This window comes from Anser brachyrhynchus (assembly GCF_964034855.1).
Source record: "Anser brachyrhynchus genome assembly, chromosome: 1".
NCBI lineage: Eukaryota > Metazoa > Chordata > Aves > Anseriformes > Anatidae > Anser > Anser brachyrhynchus.
In genome coordinates this window covers 151,591,421-151,615,289 of record NC_137694.1, presented here as the reverse complement: position 1 = coordinate 151,615,289, position 23,869 = coordinate 151,591,421, and the positions used below count along the sequence as shown (strand labels likewise).

General features: G+C 36.5%; 1 long non-coding RNA gene across 11 annotated transcripts in view; it reads left to right on the top strand.

The window, feature by feature from the left end:
* The window catches only part of LOC308188110, a 52,221-nt gene that overhangs the window by 25,403 nt on the left and 2,949 nt on the right, over positions 1–23,869 (top strand). For 9 of the 11 annotated variants that reach the window (XR_013945161.1, XR_013945162.1, XR_013945163.1 and 6 more), the window contains 2 exons: positions 172–4,613; positions 5,220–5,488. This is a non-coding gene — a long non-coding RNA (uncharacterized lncRNA). Of the gene's footprint in view, positions 1–171; positions 4,614–5,219; positions 5,489–16,712; positions 17,890–22,446; positions 22,539–23,869 lie in introns of those variants that run through there. The other 2 variants (XR_013945169.1, XR_013945160.1) reach the window with 2 other exon arrangements.

The following is a 23,869-nucleotide window of genomic DNA, read 5'->3' as shown; positions in this document are numbered from 1 at the left end:
CAGCGCAGGAAGAGAGAGCCTCATTACCCACAAAATTGCTGAAATTACTGTTCTCATAGGTTTCCACTGAAGAGTTTTCCCTAGACTGCTTTTCTGTTATTTGTTCAGATTGTAGACTTTTTATAACTTTTGTAAACTTTTCATCTCTCTAATAAATTCTTTCCCAAACAGCTATGCCCATCTTGAAATCCAAAAATGTGATTGCAAGATGTAGAAACATAACCAAGAAACAATCCTATGTGCTTGCTAAACTTGGGTGTCAGCAGCATCTGCAAAACTTTCCCAGGACCCTACACCAACTTGGAATCCATGTTGATTTTGGTTCATATTTATTACTTGTCAATCTAACTTGTTTAGAACTGTTTCAGGTAAGCCTGCATGAACTGTGACATCATTTTTGAGTTCCAGTGTATACTATAATTTAAGTTTTGCCTGTTTACTTACCACTTCCTTTTGGTACGTATTTAGTGCTCAATACTGACTGTAGATAACAAAATTTTAGAAAAAGTCCATGATTTGGGGGGCTATCTGCATATCTGAAGATATGTGTCCTTGCATACTAAAGGAACCAAAGCAACTTGACCCACGGGAACGGTGTTAAGCTGAAGCAGGGGAAATTTAGGCTAGACATCAGGAAGAGGTTCTTCACCGAAAGGGTGGTTGCACACTGGAACAGGCTCCCCAGTGAAGTAGTCACTGCACCAAGCCTGTCTGAATTTAAGAAGCGATAGGACTGTGCACTTAGTCACATGGTCTAAACTTTTGGGCAGACCTGTGCGGTGCCAGGAGTTGGACTTGATGATCCTTATGGATCCCTTCCAACTTGGGATATTCTATGATTCTGTGATTCTATGAACTTTTCATTTGCTTTTGCAAGGTAGGGGAGCGTTATGGTTGATCTTTTATCTGTGCACTTTTGCATTCAGTCAAAACTTTTGCAAAGCAGTTGTTGTTTTAGTATGCCAGAGAGGAGTGCATGGAGTGGGCTTTTTAAAGATCCTAATTTTGTTGATCCTGTTTTGTTCCTCCCTATGACAGAGTATATTGATTTAATTAATGTAGCTCCTAACTGGGGACAGAATCATAACAATATTGAAGGGACGCTGAACCATTAAAAAGAAATGACTTGTTGAGAACAACACAGCCAGGAAGAAGCGACAGATGGGACAAAACAGAGAATATTGGCTCTTCATTTTCCTTTTTTTTTTTTTAATGCCATTCTAGTCTAATAGTTCTCAAGCTGACTGTATGTTACATATGTGAGCTGAATTAAGCATGTCACCTTCCAGATCATAATTTAAAACCTTAAGTGATACTTGGTATAATAGTGATTCCTGCAGTAAACCACTGGCCAGCTCTCTACAAGTTATTAGACTGTCACTTACCGCTAGGTTTTGTTTACACTACTTGCTTGCTCCTCACTTCTACCATAAAGATCCTATAGTTCAGGCACTAAACTGTCAGTAATGAGAGTTAAGACATTTAGCTCATTGCTGGTCAGCTCAGTACCTTCATGTCCTTCCTGGAAATGGTTGACAAAAGAAAAGGTTAAGAGTTACACAGTAATAAGGTCATAAGACGTAGCAGGACAGCAACACAAGGGGGAGGAGAACAATGGCAAGGACAGCTGGGAGAGCTGAAATAGTAAAAGTTTGCTTGAGAGAATAACATCAAGAGGAAATGGAAACAGTCATGAGAAGAGAAAAGCAGATCATTAGAAGAGAAATAAAGTGTTGAGTATAGAAAGAATCCAGTATCATGTTCAATTAAACCTGTATTAAATATCTAGTCATGACACCCAGTCAGAGATTAAAAAGAGAAGAAAACTGATTGACCATTTAATAACTGACTTTTTATTTCAGTTAAAATAAGAACCAAAAAGAAGGATGCAGAAAATCTCTTTTATTGCTTATTTGCCTTATAAATTCTGAATTACCAAGGTTCAACAGGTTTCAAGTGGAACAATACTTCTTTATCTTACCACACGTCTGAACTGGGGATGTGATAGATAATCTAATATTATAAACTGCATTAAAGATATTGTGGGATAGTCATTTAAGGAGAAGTTTGTGTAATGTCACTAGTCACTGTATTCTGCACTATTAAAGAAGAGGCTTATTTTGAATTATTTTGCCATAGTTCTCTCTTAGGATGTAAATCAACTGAAGTTTCAGTTCAAGGAAATCTTCTTCAAAACTTCTAAGGTCTTTTCTCTTCCTCCCATGTGCCTCCCAATTAAATTGCATTCTTGATTACCCTCCAAAATCCATTCATTAATGCTGATTGTTAAATATCCACTCCCCATTTCCACTAACTACATAATTATCAGACTTCCCACAGCAAGAGCATTCATCCTGTCCTTTACAGTGCTCTCATATTGACATCCCTATCCTTTCCTCTGACCACTGACCTTCACCTTCTCCATTGACTCCACTGTCTTTTCTACTGTCAAAGCTCCTTCCCTCTATTTCTACCTGATCTAATTTTGAATGGATTTTGGTAAACATTTGATAGGTCTCAAGTAATGAAGAGTGAGCCTGAAGATTTTATGATAGTGAATCTTCAAAAGTTTTTTTCATCCTTCTGAAGTGTATTTTAAGGTGAGAACATAGTTTTGAAACTGAAAAAAAAAAAAAGTTGTATCTTTTAATATGTTTTGCAGATTATTTTAACATCATTTGGAACATGAATTATTAAGAGGGAAAAAAGTAAAAAAGTCATGGGAAAATGTAGTAAATATTTTGAAGTAAAGAAGAGAAAGCAGAAGGCCTTTAATTTAGTTGAACACATTTATTAGTTTTCTCTTATTTTTCTACCTTATCTTCTTTCTCCTTCTTCTCTCAATCTCCCAAACATTTATTTTTTCCTTGCCACTGAAAAATGAAGTGATGTATCACTGTTTGGTAGGTTATGTGGTTGGCAGAATCCAGATCTTGTCCGGTTGCAACTGCATTGAGCCACTGCCAGAACTGAACAATAAAGTTTTTCCTACCATAAAGTTACAGTAAAGGTTTTTTTTGAGATCTCTGTGGGATGTGATGATCAACTTTCTTTTCCAAATAACTATATGAAGGATCCTAATTCTTGAAACTTTAAGGTTTTGTTTAAGAACAAAAATTTAGAACAGATTTTTTTTCTCATTTTCTTTTTTTCTTTTTTCTTTTTTTTTTTAATTCCTTTTATTTGTCTCTGAACAGAAAGCAGAAGGAACAAATTTCTCTCCACACAGGGCTTCACAGAATCACTATGAACCTCTAACATGACAGGATGTGTTATAGGCCTGTCTGAAGGAGCGAGGTGTTGCCTTCTTTGGCTTTCAGGGCTGGAGTGGGGAATGGGATGGTGCAGGGGAAGCAGCTGTGCCACCCTTCATAATAAAAATGGAAAACGAAGAACTTTTCTCAGTCCTTTCACCTTAATAGGAACTGGCAGCAGTTTTGCTTTGTATTTTTAGATGCTTGCCAATGCATGAGAGTCCCTTTGCTTCCCTGTTCTGTTTAAATCAAAAAGCCAGACAAAGGTCACTGGTTTTATGAACTGTGTCATGTGGAGGGGGCATGCCTCTTAGGTGGAAAAAAATGATTGAAAATGAACAGGTGAATATAACCAAGATTTAAATCCCCTCTTAACATGGTAAATTCTGTGGGGCAAGTTAGCACGGCAGTGAAACAGGCAGGCATGGAAGCTCATATTTCCCCAGGGTGTGACTAACGCAGCTCTAAAACAACATACGTAATCCAAAAGTATTAAAGCATTCATAAAAGAACACTCCTCTAAGTCCAACGAATATTGTGTGAAGTGTGTGTCTGCTTTATATGATGTTGTTCCTTAGTCACACTGCCTCAGCGTGGGATATCCTGGTGCACCTCTCTCTTTCTCTTCCTCTGTTTTATAGTGGAAACTTACCAATGTTAGTTGAGTATCCACTAGCATTTCTAGATATACAGGACATTTTTTTTTCCCAGGCAATAATATAAAGGTTATCTAAGCGCTCCCTGTCTGGGGCTGTCTAGGTGCCTATGCTTCAACTATGTACTACACAATATAAAAGTTTGTGACGGGAGACTGTGGTACTTTTTTCTGTTTCTAGATAGGTAGTCATTATTTAATTGCTATGTTATTTCACAACATTTTGTAATTACCGGCCAGATTTGCTTCTGACCCATGCACCGATGTTCCAGGTTTTTCTTTCAGGTACACTGGAGTGGTGTCTTTGAATTAAACAGGATTGGCAGAATGTGCATTATAAACAAACAGTCCTTCATGTTTGAACATCTCAGAGCATAGGTTGGTGGGAATTTTATGTATAAAAAACAAAACAAAACAAAACAACAACAACAACAACAACAAAACCAAAAACAAACAAACAAACAAAAAAACAGAGCCTGGCCTTTCTGCATAAAATTCTACGTCAAAAAAGAAAACTCAGAAAGTAGTTTGTTACAATCAAGCGGAAAGTCGACAGAGACTTTTGAATTTTCCTGTTTTTGTTGTGTCTAATATCCAGCAATTGGTTAAGACTAATAGCCAGTTTCTCAGGGTTACATTAATACTTCAAAGAATTTGCCCCGGCCACGATTGAAAAATGGTTCTTCCTTTTCAAAATGTTGATGGTAAGTTTGATTAAAATCTTTTATCCCCATAAACAACTTGTGCAGTTAAATAATCTTTTTATTGTAGGCTTGTTTAATTTATTAAAGTTTTCATCTCATCTGTTTGCTTAGTAAAACCATTTATTTGTGAAGGTTGACAAATAGGGAGTCTGAGATTCCTAAGTGCAAATAAATATCTGTAGATGAAAGCTTCTACATCTACTTGAGAACAAATTATTATTTTGAGCAGAACCCTTACAAGATGTTTAAAGAAAAGAGAGGATTCCTCTGTCCCAGTCTATCACATAGCTGTGGAAATACTGGAACTGGAGATTATTCTCACTTAATGAATGAAAAGGGGTTTACTACTCTTAGCATGACGTCTTCTCTGGGGAAGACTGGGATTTTTAGCCCGGCCTTTGGACATCCTTATCCATGCTTTAGCTCCTAACTGCTTTAGTGTGAGAATATGAGACCGCAATACTCATACACACATTAAGGTTTTTCTTCAGACAGGCTTTAGCAGCTGAAATGCAGACTGTGATGGAAATAATTTTGAAAAATGCTTGTAAAGTTGAATACCACAGTACTAAATCATTCTATTTCTTGTCATTTGCACTATTCCAGAAACACAGGGGTGAAGAAAACCACCTAATCGTCTTCAGAGAGAATTTCCAGGTTTCCAGCAAACACTGAGCTTGTCTCTAATCAATGGCTTATCTCCAAACCAGTAGGTTTCATGTTGGATGAGTCATCTGTTGGCACCATGCAAATAGGATTGCTCCACATTCATGAAAGAAGTTTGATCTGCACTCCCCAGCTGCTCATCCACACTTCTACACCCTCCTTTATTTAATGAAGAGCATTAGGGAGACACGTAGGAGAAAACTAGTACAGCTGAAAGGAAGGAAGGAAGGAAGGAAGGAAGGAAGGAAGGAAGGAAGGAAGGAAGGGAGGGAGGGAGGGTGGGAGCGAGGGAGGGAGGAAAGAAAGGCAGGCTAACTTTACCTGGGGTCTATGTGCACTGGGTGTCTGAATAAACACAGTGTCACCATAAGGAAGAAAACAATGTGGGAGTGAGAAGTAGTGGCTGTGGTGATGGGAAGGCAGGACTATGTTATTTTGGGGAAATGTTAGCTAAAAGAAATAGCTGAGCTACAATGAAGCTTTATGCTGGTTTGAATATTGGCTGTCCTTCCAGAATCACTGTAAATCTGGTATAATAAAACTGCCTATCAACATATGTTAGCTAATTTAACAGAACTGTGGTCATATAGCCACTCCTGATCTAGGCAAACTTAAACAGTATGTGACCTGGCAATGCACAGGGCTGATACAGGTGATTTTGCAGCCTGTCTCATTTTGTAACCAGCTTGCTCAGAGATCAGGAGTTACAACCATCCATCCAGCAATGATGTCCTTCCCACTGCATGAAATCAGCATTGGCAGAGCTAGGCATCCAGCCTGCAGTTCTGTCTATGCAAGTCATGCTGTTACTATACAGCCCTTACAACACCGATATTGTGTTAATGACATTTGCTATGTAGATTCAGTACAGAACATAGATATTCAAAAGTGGCCATATGCAATTTCAGTTTGCATATGCAAATTGTGGTCAAAAAGTCATTTCTCAGACAGATCATTTGGATTTTGTTCCTAAAGTATAATAACAAAACATGTTCGTACTGAAATAGTATATAGTTGTGTTAATTTCAAATGTTAATTCCTTCTTTAAGATCTCATCAAAGTAATCATTTGAGTAATTTACAGTGTGTAAAGAAAAAAATATAAAATCAAATATGAACATCCTATAATAACAGAGCCGACAGAATGATTAGTTTGTGAAGTCAAGCATTCATCCTGACCTTCCTAGACACACCATTGACTCTGCCTAAAATTTTCTTTCTCCTTGTGCCAATACACAGTTTCTGCAATGTTGGCAAAAAAAAACAATTTTTACTGAAAAGCAAACCCTTTAGATTTCTCATACCTTATGAAATGGATGTAAATATATGTCCAGTGGCCAACAGCTTTGGGGTATTTAAATCACATTTGCTGCTCAAATTTAAAAAAATTCTAGTGATCTAGCACTCTGCTGACCTCTGGATAGAAAATAACTCTGCCTGAATATGTATTATTCTCAATACTGTGAACAATCACTTAGCTGTTTCTTGCAATTTTGCTTTCACCAAGTTTCTCTACTTTGATTTCCACCTATTTTTCATCCTGACATACATACACACTAATGGTTCTTAATATCCTTTCTAGAAACTGAGTCCTGGTTACATTGCTCTTCAGGTAATAGCTAGGGCTAGGCAGGCAAGGGACCATAAAAATACAATCTTTAATCTTAAGGACTTCCTGTTCAGGAAGGAGTAAGTGCAGACCAAATGGCACCAAGTGAACAATGTGACCTGTGCTGACTTTTAATGTGAATAAACAAGTCTGATTAAGAGTTATTCACTGCTAGATATTCTCAGCAATTCTGAAAGAAAAATAGTAGCTCTGATGAAACTGAAATTTTGGTTGTTTCTACCACTGGCGAATTGGCATGTTGGATTTCCTTTCCTCAGTTAAAGAAACGGATATGTTCGCACGCCACAACACTTGCACCTCATGATCTCTCTCTCTCTCACAGGTACAGACATGCAATCAGCAGCATGTTCCTTTCTATTTCTGTTATTAGCTTTACTCATAGAAGTTGAGCACTGCAGTAGCTACCTTTGGAGGACCCTCCTTTGTAAGATTCTCTTCCACAGTTCACATTGGAAGAATGGAATTTACAGGCTTAAAGCTTTTGAATTCCTGAGCTTTACTGCATATAATGCTAGCCTTTTTGCTTGGAAACTGGCTGAAGTCAAGCTAGCTCTGGTTCCCTGTGTTCTGTTGAGATGATGGGCACCAAGCTTTAGGCATATCTGAGTATTTTCTTCCTGCATACAGGAATGTACAGGCTTTTTTTTTTTTTTTTTTTTTTTTTGGTAAACCACCAGTTAAAACATTTGTTTGCTCAGTGTTGAGTTAAAACATCCCGATATAGTTTTGTTATTCACATTGTCTGTTATGTGGGATTTCATGTTTGCTCTACTCATCTCTTTTTAGCTAGTGTCTCCTGACAACTTGGCATATTACAGAAGGATGATGTAGCTTTTTCTTTCTTTTTAATACAGATTGATCAGATTCCCACTCCTACCCTCTCTCCTTTTTTTTTTTTCTTTTTTTTTCCCTCTTTATTGTTAGTTACAGTGTTTATCAGTGCAAAGCTTGGAGCAAAGAATTTCTGAGATTCATCTATGCAAGTAAACTCTATGTACTCTAGTATTAGGAGCACTAAATACTGTACAAGACTTAAGTAAAATCTGTGACTGCATTTCACAGGTTTTAAATATTCCCAGGCTTACTAGATACTTTCAGATCCGATTAATATCTCAGTGAGATACAATGATGTTAAAGAAGAAAAGGATGAGAAATGCTTAGCGTAACTTTCAAAATTAGGTTCCCACCACGATTAAGCTATTTTTTTTTCTGTGTGCTTAATCTTAGACAAAACCAGCTTTTTACTAAAATAGACTGTCCTTGTTCAAGTGTCCCTTGATACACTGAAAGCAGCTTCCTTTCAATTTGGGAAAGCCAAATCTACACTTATCAGAAAAAGTAAGGTTCGTGTTTTCCTTTTTTTTTTTTTTTCTTTTTCTTTATATAGATTGCTTGTTGCTGACAAGAGGTAACTACTATAATGCTTCTGATTTGGTAACAAGTATTCACTGGGCAGGAAAGATTTGTTTGAATTTAACAGGATGCACAGTAGTTTTAAAACTTTGAAATGAACTTAGTGGGTGAGTTTTATTTTGTGTAACCAGAAGAAAACTCTCCCATGAAAATCACTGTCCTGATACTTTAGAGAACCAGGAAACAATTTTCACAGCTCATTCACACAGCAAATGAAATGTGAAATAGGTTCCATGGTTAGGTGAGACTGTGGGATGTTCTCTGTATCTGTGGTTAAAGCAATCCTCTTTCCAGAACATAAGGGTAAGGAGATAAGCAGAGCAAAAAAAAAAAATTTATTAAGACCAATGAATAATAGAGGGAAGATGAAGCCCAATGCTTTATATTCTTGTTTCTATCCAAGAGACATTACTGAACATTTGAATTGATGAACAAAATAGGTGTTTTGTTTCATCTAGACTGGACAAGTTTAATGTAAAATCAGTGGATAAGGATATAGCAAATCAGATTATAACAGGTATCACCTTCTCTATAGGTTGTCAAGGGTGTCACAAGACTAAATCTTCATGCAAAAGCAGAGATAGCTGTCAGTGCTGCTACAGTAAGTGAAAAAAGGAGTTCAGGTAGAAAGATGTATCTCCCCTCCTCCGCAGAATTTCATTGACTTAAATCAGGCAAACTGAACCATGCAAATGCATAGAAGGATCACAGGACGAAAGCTAATTAAATTTTTAAAATAGTCCCCCCACCCCTCGCCCTTATAGTCAACTTGATTGACACTTAATAGTTAATGCCAGTCCATTTGTTTCTTAAGAGTGAAGTTCCCACAGCAAAAAAAATACAGCACAATAGTCTGTGCTGGAGTCTTGCGGGCAAGTGCAGCAAGCATGGAGAAGCTCTGATGAGTCTATTGAAAAAGCAGCTGTTTCTGCCTTCACTTCTGACCTGGTAGTGCACTCCAGTATAGCTGTGTTCAAAACCCTTTCACTCTTTACTCAGTGCTGCTTGCATTCAGTGGGACAGAAGCAAGATCTTTACATTAGTTTTAAACTACTTCAAGAAGCAGATGCTGCAATTACCTTTAAAAGCAATAGCGAGATGGACCCTGAATGGTGGCCTGTTTTTATTATTGCTGTCTGTCCAGGGAGCACTTTTATTGCTAGCAATCAATGTTAGATCTTCAATAGCAGTTGATCATTTTTGCTTCAGGCTTTTGTGTGTCCATATGTCTGTGCATGGAGAATGCAAAGAAGAACAAACTTTACTACTAGATTAGCAGTTCTTGTCTTGCTTTTTAATTTCACATTATGCTCTATTGTGTGCATACTGCAAAATGAGGGAGCAAATGATTAAGCCGTAAAAGATAGTGAAAGTGAAGGAATGTATGTCTCAATCAAAAACCACATCTCTGGGCTCAAAAATTATTAACATGGTAATTATAGAGGGTGTACAGAATTACTGACACAGATGGCTTGGGAAATAATGTATACTTAGCAAAGTATAAAATGTTCCCCAGAAGTTAGCCCAGGGGTGGTACTGATTTCTTCACATGATAAATTTGTAATATACAATTGGTAGAGTTCAAAACGATAGGGTTGGAAAAAGTAGAACAGTTATTAATAAATGCACAACCTTTTTATTTGAGCAATATAACTATTACACACTTTTGTGTTGTCAAGTATTCTCTAACAATATAACACATTCATCTTAAGTGATGATTTATTTTCAAAGACTTCATGGATAAATTTGCCATGCCTATGGCCCATTTGTCTCAGATTCAAACACAGACATTTTGTCTGTTTGCTAGTTTTGAAAATAACAGTGAGCAACTAAAGACTGAAAGATTCAGTCATAACTGATATTACAGACTGAATAAATTCTGCATTAATTGAAATCCATGTAATTTCACTAATTTATATAGGATTTCTTAGATGTACCAAAGACTAGATGTGCTGTACTATAATTAACTCTGTCAATGCTTATTGGTAAGAACCTTGATAAATCTTTGTATTTTAACAGGAAAGGTTAGTAACATTTTATAGACTTTTATTGTAAGACTTTTTGTAATTGTCTTTTAATGTAAAAGACAGTCATTTTTTGTTGGGGTATTATGCAAGGTTTTATCTGCTAAAGTAATTTGAACAGTCTATTTATAATCAAAGCTAACATCTCTTTTTTATTCCTCTGGAATTCCAGAAAAAAAATAATTAAAAAACAACAGCAATAACAACAACAACAAATACCTTTTATTCTAGACTTCTATTTTGTGACTCATCTCACAAACCACAACTCATAAAATACCTGCTCTGAAGAACCAATATTATCAGCATCTAAATTGTATTGCTTTCCTCATTTGCTCTCCGCTGCAATCTAAAAGACAAGTGACCTATGCTATAGCAGTGATAAATAAGGAGTAACTAGAATTCTGTGATAGCTTATTTATCAGTGTTGAAACAATAATGTCAAATGGTTATTTGTGGAAATAGATTACATTGCAGTTATTCAAACTGGCCATAGTCATCTTGAGTTACCTGTGACTATGGATGAAGTCTATCTGTAAACAGAAAAAATAAATCTTTCAGGAAATAGCAGTTTGGGGAATTAACTTCTCAGAGAATAGCTTACTGAGGAACAGATGGGATCACCAGAGTTACACACAATAACTTTATATATACACTACGAATTGCAGATAACTATACTCCTTCAGAAGTGCTGCTCTTTGTATTGAAATCTTCAGGTCACCTTATTCAGCTGAAACAGTTGCATGAAAAGTTACTGGAAGCCAGCTTTGAAAATTCAGAGTCTGCAAAACTTTTGGAGGAAAATAGACTTGTGGGGTACATTTCTCCATGCAGAAGTGTAACACGCACTTGTGGCTGAATCAAGGTATCTTTACAAATTACCCACAGTTTCCAAATGCTACTATACGGTAGCTGATTTTGCAGTAAGGAGATAGACACATAATTTGAAAGTGGTCCATGTACTGCGAGTATTTAAAGAAAATGAACCAGAGACACCAGTCTGTACTCTCTCTCAGTGTTCTACAGGGGTCTTGAGTCCATGGGACTAGGCTACTCTGAAAGAAATCCCCCAGGTATATGGAGATGCCTCAGCAACAACGGGTTCAATGTACTGATCTGTTCTTATTTCATCAAATTACTTACTAACAGGCATACTTTTAATCAGCATTAAATCAACATTAAATTTGCCGCACTAATATTTGATGTAGTACAATCACTGGAAGAATATGTGAAGAGTGAAGGAACATTATCTAGGGTTTTAATAGTTTGATGATGAAGTATTGCCTTTGAGTTTGTGGCAGTTGGATTTCCGAATATTTTTCACCTGTAAATTGCAGCCCATTTCAAAGATTTTGAAAAAATTTTTAGGAGCTTGTGCTGAGCAGTAAGCTTTCACTGGTTTATTTGTTTTGAGGAGTACATTTCTCTATTTTGTAGTGAAAGATTAGACTTGGGCTCTCTATCTAAATAACTGCTTGGGAAGGAGAGGAGGTTGGAAGTTGATACAAACTTTTCTCAAAATTTACCTGTTTAAAAAAAAAAAAAAAAGAGGAAGCAATTGTTAATAAAGCCATGATTTTCAGTGTTTTGAAAATCTGGTTTGCCAGATAAAACAGTTGCTGAGATGGTAGAAATAGGTGAGGATATACTTTTTAATTAAGTTGTATTTGTTTAATCAGCTAAAAATCTGGTCTGTGTTTTTTTTTTTTTTAATATATATATATTGCTGCAATGTACTGCAGTTGTGTGAGAACAACAAAACAATTGGTTATATAATGTTTCTGTCTTAAAAATCTGTACATCTAGATAAACAGAGAAAGATTTAAAAAATACAAAAAGTGAGCATCTGGATTTTACACCCAACAGAGAACAGGCTGTGGCTTTGCTAAGAAAATGAAATTTCCATCATAAAAAGGTAATCTCTGAAACTAATAAATAAGATTATTATATATATATATGTTTATCAGAGGTTATTCTCAATGGCATATTAATTTCTCTGTAACATGCAGCTCCACTTCTTTCCTCCTAGAAATGGCAGGGGCAAGACGACCCTTTCCTTTCCTGCAGGCTTTGACTGACAGGGTGCTGCCAAGGAGGGAAAATGATTTTCAAAGTCTGACCTAAGAAAAACCATTTCTTGTGCTCTCACTGGACTTTTGTTGCTTCAGGTGTTACAGGAAAAACAAATCTCTTGACTGCTCTGGTTCTTAATAAGAGTATTATTAAGATCCCCAAGCATAGCTGATACTACTCTTCCAAACAGACCAAGGAACTCCATTCATTTATTGATGCATTCTCCATGAAGGGATTATGTTTCACTTTGAAGGACCTGAGAGCCCTTATTATTTTTGTTTGCAGAAACACTGTGGTGCACATGAAAGAGACACAAAGAAAAAAAGCTTTATTTTTGGTGGGGGAGAGTGGCTGGCAGTTGACTGCCTCTTTTTTTTTTTTTCCTTTTTCATTTGAAAAAGCTTCTTGGATGATTGATTTCTGATTTAGATTACCACATCCTCCCTGTTATTCACTGTTCTCTTTACTGAAATTTTTAGCTGCCTTGTTCAGCTGACATTCAGGATATTGGTAAGGTTAAAGATAATGACTGAGTTGCTTTAGATGCCAGGTAGATCTTCATGTCTACCTTATTTTCACAAAGACTTTCCTCGCAGCCATCCAGTAAAGACAAAGATTGGTTTAGGATTAAAAATAACAAAAACAAACAAACAGACAAATAAACAGCAACAACAAAGAAGAAAAAAAAAAGAAAAATAGCCAAGAAAAAGAAAAACTCTCTCATTTAGATTCTATCTTAAAGTCTTATACAACAGTACTCATCATGGTGGAATGACCATGAGTGTTCATGAAGTGTCCTGGGCGTGGGGCAGAGAACCCACAAGCCAGCCATCAGCTATGTCTCTGCTGGCAGATTTGCAACTCCTGGGAGGTGGCAAATTTGGGCAGCCACTGTACTTAGGTCATGTGGCTCTGTCAAGGCTGCTCAGGTCCACAACCCTGTTGGCATGCAAATACTGTATGAAAGCCACTGGAAAAGGGTGAGGAAAGGCTGACAGGGTAGTATGGGATCTGGGAGATCACAGTATATCTCCAGATTAGACCCACTCCACTTTCAGCAAGCCTGGTTAAATTATTAAGCCTGAAAAATTGTCTTTAACATATATTTATAAATATGCCATATTTCTTTTTTTTTTCACCCCATTTGGAAACTAACCAAATAGAATGTTTATGGCCTAATCCCATTTTCTGCACTTAAATCTTGAAAAATCCCAGTTGGCGGCTCCATTTATTTGGGAATGTCAGAAAACCATTATAATAAGGAGGATGTTTTCCATACTAGTACTGCTGAAGTACAGTATTTTGACTCATCTTTCTTATACCTAGATTAAATCATAATTGCTCTTGCATTTTCACTTATCCTGCTTTCCTTCTCAGTGTGAGTCAGCCTTGGACAAACAGTCAATGAGAGCCGAGCAGGATTTAATGTAACTGGTGGACAGCATGTGTAGCACAAGAAATTACATCCCTTCCGCTGTTCCACCTTTGTGTCTAGCATAAAGGGAGCTTTACATTTTTTTTTTCTGCTTACCAGCAAGTGCAATGGCTACTGACAACTGGGAAAGGCCAGGATGCTCCTGCATCCTGATTGTATGTCCTCTTCAGATGTCTCCATAATCTACGTCTGCTCGTGGATAGTTCTGTGGGTACCTCCATGCTTACTTTGTGCATTGGTAGTGAATGGTGTAATTTACTTCTGCATGAAAAACAATTTGCAAAATTGATACACATTTGCATAGTAAAGCAGATACTGACACTTTGATAAGTAAAGGAGACATTCATTTTTTCATTTGTACTAGATCCCCTACTGGAAATATGAGATGTGTAAAACTTGCAGTCTCTGTCACATACCACTAGTGGCAAATTAAAACAACAAGTAATAGATTTTCTTTTCCCTAACAGATGAAAATAACTTGACACAGCTTCTAAGTCTTTAGTGAAAAAAAAATAATAACAACAAAAAAAAGTGCACACCACTTTATTAATAATGCAAAATGAAACACATTAAAATATTACTTAGTTTATACTGGGCCTATTTTTTCACATATATTGCATGTTTTAACGGACATAGTTTCATAGATTTTGACAGATTTCTCCTGGGTTTCCAGGATGTAATGCAGGGCCATGTCTTTTACTGTTAAGAGTGTATTTGCATTTAAAGGAAGTCCTTATAGACAACTATTAAGCTAAAGGTTAGAGAAAGAAGTACAAACTTCTGTTTAAGCTATAATAGGACTACAGCAAAGTGGAAGAGGAAAGATATTTTTAGGCTGTGAACTGCTGGCTTTTTTCCTGTGTCGTAATTCCTGCTGCTCAGACCTGATGTTTTAGACTGACAACAAGTTTTGTGTTTTTTTACTCCCAGTTTTAAACTTTTCTGCAAGATAAAGTCAACTTATTCCTGCAGTTATCTATTTTGATAACAATGTAAAGAAAAACAGTAAGATATTGGAACATCGTAACCTCACTGAGATTTCTGAAGATTCTTATAAACAAAAACAGGGGAATTTGTTCTTCTTTGTGCTTCATACTTGTTACAAAGATAAACCCAAAATCACACTGTGCTGCCGTTGCCAGTTTGGAAAGAGTGGAGGTAGATTTGGTTTCATCAGAAAGATAATAAAAATAATGATACTCAACAAAATACTCAAGAGAGAGACAAAGTTTATGCACTTCAGTTCATATTCTGCAGGGCAGAGTTTGCCTCAGAAAATGTTTAAAGTTTCCAAATTCTTATTGTCTAGAAATGGAGTTTAAGGTGCTCAGGAAAGCTCTGTCCTTTATATCTTCAAAGGCAATTGTAAAATGAAACTGATTTGAAAGTGCTAAAGTGCTAACTTTCTGCTCAAGATCTTTATTCTCAATGGTAGCAAAAGTCTCAGGGAGATTCAGGGAAAATTACAAAAAACAAACAAACAAACAAAAAACCTATGAAGTGGAACATGTCGTTTATGTAAAAATTTTGATGAAAATTACCAACCTTCTCAGGTAGATATATGGCTCAATCTCATCTTCAAAGCTGTAAAAATCATCTCAGATTCTCTCACACCAATAGTATGAGGCTGATATACACCAGCTGAGAACCTCTCATGGAATATATGTATATAAACTGTAAAATTAGTTTTCCACAGAACAATGTTTAAAACATTTAATAATAAAACACTTTGTGTGAAACATATTCTGACTTTTGATAGATAATATGCTGTGCAGATTAACTTCCATATTGATTAGCACTTAAATGAAGATTTTCATTACTTGGTCAAAAATGAATCCTTTTTTGATTTCTCTCTCTCTTTTCCCAAGGCCAGTTGTGTTCAAACTTTATTTTGCAGAAATAATTCATTTGATTTGGTTGGTATACCATACAGCAGAATTTAACATAGCTATAATTAAAGAAAAACAATTGAATTTTGGGCCCCTACATAACAAACAACTTACATCTAAATGTTCCAACTGATGTAGTTATCCAACGTTTTGTGTTCACCCAGTATTGATCATTCATTGCATGAAGTTTAACTTCCATGGCTTTAGTTTAGTTTAGTTTTGTTTTACTTAGCCTTAACAGAAAGAAATCATTCACTATGAACTCACAAAATAAAAGGTACTTAAAGGTAGAAAAGCCCTAGAAATTATGACCATGTTAGACTAAGTATATATAGCTTATTATCAATGATATAAACCATATATTCACTATAATAATAAATATAATAATACAATAAATAATGCTCATATTTTAATAAATATACAAAATATTTTAAAAAGCAGCTATGATTTCTCATATAGTTAATGAAGATATTTTGAATAGAAATATTTATAGGTATATTGCAGGTAATGTTGGAGATAACACTGTAAGGAATTAAGGAATTATTCTGTCTTAGCAACAAATGGATCTAGATATTGAATATGATGGAGACATCCATTCATGAAAGGATATATGGCACATTGCCTTCAGTAGTCACAAACTGTTTCCCTGGCTGTCACCTCTTTTCTTTTGAAATAGTATTAGACCAGCTGATTAAAGTTCTACTGCAATTGTGTCTTCATATAGAGAATTCTGTTTATTATTATGCTGTTTCATGATAAACATGTATAACCACTTTAATGTGTTTCACCTCAAACCCTCTCAAGCAGTTAATCATAGAATCCACTAGGTTGGAAAAGACCATCAGATTATCAAGTCCAGCCATTAATTATACGAGGTATCTGTGTCCTTCTACTTCTTCATTATTCTCTACCACTCTTCCCTTCTCTGCCCTATTTCCCATACTGAGGAGTTTTTTCCTTCTTCTTCCTCCAGAGCCACTGCATTCCTGTGCCGGTGACAAGCAGCACGCTGAATGGCAGATGTGCACAGCAGCCAACTGCTCTGTCAGGAATGGCCCTCACAGACTGGCCCTGCAAAACGTCAGTTTCCTTTGTGCCTCATAACAAGCAAAGAGATGAGAAACTCTTAGCTGAACCCTCTGGACAGGAGGACTGACTGCTTTCTCTACTTTTGGTCATTAAACTGCCTTTTCCTACCACTTTTCCTCTTGCAAATCCTAGGACAGTTCAACCAACAGATTTGTAAATTCACTCAGTGTTTAATGTCTAACTATTAAATTGCTTTGGGGTCTCACTTTCTGGGATGGAAGAGCCCTTTCCTGGAGGGAAGATCACGCTCACAGAAATCATTTCATTAAGTTGTAAAGATTAGAAACATGCCCCTAGTCTATTTGGTATAGAGTTGAAGAAAGGGTCTCATCTCAGGACCAGCAAGTTAGGTTTGCATTGCACATGGTGATGACAGGATTGCCCCCTGGTGTGTCCTGCTCTGTGTTATGTGCTGTGCCCACTGACTTTGAGAGCCCTTTAAAGAGCAGAATAGTCCTAAAGATAACTTTTGTAATGAAAACTATTGTAATGAGCAAAAACTCTAGCACTATTATTTGTAGTATTTTCATTTAAAATACAACTGCTCTGTTCTATGTAAGCCCTGTAATAAGGCATGATTTTAGATACTGTGTGTCTTAGATGGGCACTCAGAATATTAGTCTCCTGCAGAGGGTTAGTCCTCTTAGGAAGAAAGTCTGATAACTTTTCATACCACAAAACAAAACAAAATAAAACATAAAAATAACTCTCATGATTCTTGTTTAGGACTGGGATGTATCTTCACAAGAAGTCAGGGGCCGATATTGGTGCAGTGGTGTTGCAGAAAGCAAGGAACACAATCAGAGGAGATTCCTCCATATGTTAAAGCAAGGCTGCAAAAGGAAAACAGTCCTCTTCCTTTCATGCAGAAAACAGTTTCTAAATCAGCTGTGGTCATTATATTTTCACCCTCTTTGCTGCAGTTCTTTTCCTTAGCTGCACATAGGAAAACCAGTCTGGAGGCTTCCTAAATTAGATAGAAGATAGTCTGACCCTATGCATAGAAGACGTGACAGCACAACATAAACTAACAGCCAAGTAATGGATAAGACTCAGAAACAGTAAGTCCCCTCACATTTTGCATTTACAACCAGTACAACACACTGTCAGAAACAAAGAACTGTGTTAAACAGATCACTGGTTTGATCCAGAATCTTCCCAGTAACTTGCAATCCGACTCTAAAATAGTAATATAGTAACATCTGGTCTGGTTAAATTCACCTATTGTTGGCATGGCATTAAACCTGCAATCCTTCCAAATTACTTCCATTATGATGACTTTAAATAAGATTGATAACTAGCATGAGTCGTAAAATAATAAACACTGATTCTAGAAAATATTTTCCAAATATATATCTGATGTATCTTATATAGGTCTGATGAGTATTTCTGTAGGGAAAAGAGAACCAGAAGGCATGGGGAAAAACAAACAAACAAACAAACAAATAAACAAAACACAACAACATCAGCAAAAACACCGTAAGGCAAAAACTGGGAGAATTTGGATGACTTTGGTCAGGAACTTGGACAGGACCAGGTCAACCAGGGCCTAGTGCTGGGAGAATATTGTCAGTCTAGATCAGAAGACCAAAATCATGTGTGATGTGGTGGCAAAATAAGAAAATTCTTTAGAGGTGTACAAAATCTGAGTAATTCTCCCCAAAATTATGAAAAAAATTATTTTACATCAAAAAATTATTTTTCTTTCCTAACAACTTTATGTCGGTTCTTTTCTCTCTAGCCATTCAGGGGAAAAGCTAGAGCAGGCTGAAGGTGAAACTAAACATTTAAAAATTACAATCTCTATGTTTTTGACTCACAGTGTTTATTACATTTCTATATTTTTCCGTGGTATGCCTGCCCAGAGGAGAAACAGTAATCTGCCTGCTTCATGACAACTGCACTCTAAACATTGCAATGGACCATTTCATTACCAATTGTGTGCACATGGAAGGAAGAGTTCTTTTGTGATGGATCTGAATCTACAGCCTGTCCCTCTCCTCATGAATCTGTGATGGGAGGTAGTAAGTGCTGTAGAGTGTGCCTTTGCTGGCCAACACAGGCACAAATAACACAAGCAGCCCCTTAGCCACCCACCTGGCCAACTTAAATGTCTTCTCGCAGAAAATATCTTATGAAAGTATTTCTGTGAGAAAAACAAAAAACAAAAAACGGTCAATAGAACTGAGATGAATTTGCTTCCTTTTGAAAGAGTACATAAAAGAAATCCACTCTTGTCCAAATTCAAGAAAAAAATGACTTCTCTCTTGAAGGGTTTATCTATTCATTTGATTGTCTCTTCTAAGTGAGCTGTAATTAGAGCTAGTCCTCTTCTAACCCTTGTGCTAATGAGGCTTTGCTCACTTCTATTAGTGACAGCAGATTGTATTTTAATAAGGATCCCCTGGTATGGCATGGCAGGACCTCCAGATAAGGGGAAGGAAAGCAAAAGGAAATGTAAAGAAGTGGAATCAGCAGGGGGTCCCCTTCTTGCTACAGTGCTCTACAGGAAGGCACTGGCTAACTTTGTCTTAGAACTGTCATTTGTATTAACTTCTAACCCATCACCTTCCCTGGTAGGCTAGCTTTACTCAATGAAGCGGGATAGATCCTTGGCTTGGCCTCTCTATCCCCTATTTCAGTAAACTGAATAGAACACAAAAAGTTCACAGGGAAGCATTTAGGGAGATGGTGTTAAGGATAGGGTCAAAAAGAGCTTTTAACTCATCTTAACATTACTGTCTTTTTCCATTTCAACTCTGCCCATCATGGCTTTTGGTTTGCTCAGTCATCCATTGCTAAAAACAAAACAAAACAAATAAAAAAAACCCAAAAAAACAAAACAAATCACAAAAATCTTCCAAATAGAAATTGTATGTGTTTTGTGAATCCACCAATTTGCTCTATACCTGCACACTTTTTTTTTTTTTTTTCTGCTGTTTGAATCTTGGTTGGATGAGAAGTCTTTGGCTGATTCAGCCGTAGTATATGCTGATGCAAATTGGGGGTAATTTCTCTGCCATTCAGTAGAGTTAGCAGGTAAAAGAGAATCAAGCCTTTTGTATCTTTTGTGTAACAGTCTTATATCTCAGCCAGAAAAACTCTTTATGATAAAGTCTAGTCTTAGAGATAGTGGAGGCTGTGACAGATAAACAGCTCCCTGTATGCCAGAAGGTATAAAAGCATTTTTTTTTTTAAAGTTCCTATCAATGACTTCCCGAAAGCCATAAGCAAAATATATTTCATACTGTTAGTACTTTCAGAGACTACCTTGGGATCTTTCAGAACTCTAGGGACATGATTCTGCTCTGCCTCAAATTACATAGGATTGTTTATTTGTCAGTGAAGTGAATGCAAAACTTTACCATTTTCACTCAGTTTGCTACCTTCCTCCCCTTTTATGCACATCTGTAAATATCTTTACCAAAATGTCATGCATCGAGGAATGAAGCCAACGGCTTTGCATGAAATACTGAAATGTACTTAAAGGTGTTATTTTCCCCTTTGAATATTATGGTATACTTGGTCAGCTTCTTTTCTAGGAGGTCATGTGTTACTGGCTATCTTCCTGGAGTAGATGTTGTCTGGTGACAAAGGTGTTCAATAGACAGCATGGCAACTGTTCAGTCCATTATTGATACTGTAGACAATTAGGATTCATAGGGGTATGAGTTTGTTTATGTTAGCTCATACTCTAGTTCACACTCAGATCATTGGCTGTCCATATTGCCTGTGTACTGGCAAGCACATGAGCACAATTTTGATGAAAATTAACTGTCTCCTCTGCTAAAAGAAACTCATTTTGGGAGGGAGTGGAAAGAGAACCGACATTAAAGTTTTGCCTCTACCTTGTGTGGACCCAAGAGGGATAAGACTTCTTTTCAGGTGACATATCACAGGTTTCTAGGTATTCTAGTAAGCTTCATGAGTTCTATAAAATTATACCTGTTTTATCTGTCCTGTCTTTGGCTGTCTCACTACAGAAACCTGTATTCACTTTAGAAACTAGCTCGTTTCTTTCTGGATGATTCTTCTAGGCGTGATTTCAAATGGCTGGGGCAAAGCTGCCTGAGACACCAAGTAATTGGATGATCTTTCTAAATATCACCTGTCTGCTGGGATCAAAGTCTGTTGCAAATTCTGTTCCTTACCATCAGCGTGTGTTCTTAATCTTGGATGCTTTTCTGTCCCCGGTTGACTAGCAGATCCACCATCACCTAGCCCTACTGTCCACTGCTGTCCCAGCATAGTGTCTTGGGCACCAGCAGAAGCCTTCAAAGAGTAGCAGAAGTCTTAGGGTCATGAGATAAGGTAGACAATCTTAAACTAGAAGTTTTCCAGGGCCACAGATTATATCTTTTATTGGCAAATAAGAACATATTAAAGTACACATTCTGGAGCTTTTGAGCTTTTCCTGTTGTCTGTAGCTAGTTCACATGCAGTCTTTTCCTTTTCCTTGGCTGTGCTAGTTACCTGTTGTGCCTGTTACCTCAAAATGGTGCTGTGTGTTCCATCACTTGGTCTGGCTGCAGGATTGTAAGTCCCATAACAGCACTGTTAGCATGTACCATAGATGTGATGCTGCTACATGCAGTTCTTCTGTCCCTTCTGCCACCTCATTCTCTCTCACTTCATTCTTCAAATCCATTTCTCTAGACACCACTGACTCTATCCTGGAAGACAACCAATCACAACTCTGACCATACCATGGCCATTCTCCCCATACTCAGTTTCTAGAAATAGTAGTTACAAAAGTTACTGTATAGATGGCAAAATCATGAACAGCTGGAGAAGAAGATAGTAAAAAAAGAGAAAAAAATGGGGAACTGCCTGTACTACAATCTACATTTTACCCATGGTTGCTATTGAAAATTCCTTTCATGTTTCTGGCATGTGAACAAATTTGACATGTAAGGTTTTGTTTGTTTGTTTTGTTTTATCTATTTGCCTTTCAGTTGCTTCCACTACTGTATGGACACTGGAGTTACAAGTAGTCAGATGCAGTGAAATAACATGGTCACATAATAGCAGTGAATCTATGACAATGTTGCAGCCTTCAATAAGGGCTCCGAATGTCTCAATATTTTTTACATCCTTACCCTTACAGATTTTTTTTTTTTTTTAACATTGTCGTCATCTTACAGTTGAGGAACAGATAAGGATTTCCAAAATGATTTAGATGTTGGTCTAATGGCAGAACAAAGTTTAACCTCCCATAACTACCTAGTGGAATTATCAGACCTCACTTATCTGGTCAAGTTGGTCACATGAGCATATGTCTATCAAGTAAAAGCGGATAAGTAAGCACCTAAGAAAAAGTCCGAATTAGCTATCTGAGCACAGATTTAAATGGAGGACATAATCAACACTGAAGCAATCGATCAACTATTGATTCAAAAGGTAATTTAGTACATTTACTTCAGTCACATGCAAGAAAAAAGATCTGATGCAATAGCAGATTCAGTGACACCTTGCCTTTTGTTGAAAATTTGGTAGATAAATGAGTTAAAAAGCAAATATATATACATACATACATAAAATTATACAGCTTTAGCAACTGATCTTCTCAACAGGCTAGTAATATGTTCTTACTTCCCTTCCCCCACCCCATTCTACAGGGCTCCTGAACTATGAACTTACTGCTGAAGCTGAAGACATATCAGCCATTTGTCTCTTTGTTATCTGCCTTACAGCATATCTTTGTACTCTGGTGAGTTATTTAAAGAGCTTGATATAGTTCAGTTTACTACCTTTGTGTTTAGAGATCATATCAACATTAATGTCCATGCCTGGTGTCTCATTTACTGATGAGCTGAAAGCACAGTTCAGGCAATTTATTCAGCTGTTCCAGAAAAAGGGAATTTCTATCACTATGAGAAACAGTACAGTCATATTCAGGCTATAGTCCTCGCTCATCATCATCTGTCCTGGTCCCAAAGATGAGGATTCATGAGCTGAGGGGATGAAGACTACCTGCATCATTGGTATATGGGTGTCATAAGAAGGTGTCACTTCTCGCTATATTAGAGAAATTCCTGCCAGTGAGTGTGACATGCTTTTTTCCATAAAGAGAGTGATGTAAACTACAACTCTTTGTTAAGAAAAAATTGTTCCAACTTCTGACAAGAGAAAATGTCCCAACCACTTACACAGAAGCAAGGTCAATACTGATATTTCTTTACTTACATTTCAATACATACTTCAATGCTGGCGTTGTTCTAAATATTATAAAACATCCTCCTTAGATTTTAAGTTCTTAAAATAATTATTTTTATGTTGTAGAAGATGAAATCATACCTTATAATTACCAAGTTTACTTTGACACCTGTGTATTCAAAAGAGATACCAAAGAATATACGTGTCCATATATGTGATAGTTACTGTCTAACTTGAAAAGAATGTTACTCAAATATATATATTTAGTTCAAGAATAACCAATGTACCATTTATTCTTTTGAATTCCTTTACACTTTTCCAGCTTTCTTAAAAAATCAGATATTTCAGTCTCCATATCTTATGTTGTATGAGTCAGTGAAGTCTGAGTCTTTTATTTTGTACAGGATAAAAAATATTTTTGGAAAATAATACTCTAATGCTTTATTGGAAAAGAACAAAAATCTATTTTTAGACTAATATCTCTTTTAAACTTTTTCTCAATTAGTGTCACAAATGTAGTTTTGTATTTTGGTCTGTGTAACATGTTCTTTCTGATGATTCTTTAAAGACTTTATAGAATTTAAAGTATTATAGAAGAATCCCTAATAACATGATCATAGGAGATTTTAATTATATCATTTTTAGCCTTTACTTTTACTTTAGAATTCCTCTTCATAGTAACTAATAAATGCTGTAAAATAATATATTTATTTACTACATTTTCATCTGGGTGAATCAATAAAACCTGAATCTGCTAAATGTATAATTTTCAAATTATGAAAAGTTATCATTATATTTTGTATTCAGTTGTAGAAATAACCAAGAAGATTACTGTCGTTGAGTTGAAAATTTGACAAGCAAACCGGAAAGTCCTTACCATCAAAG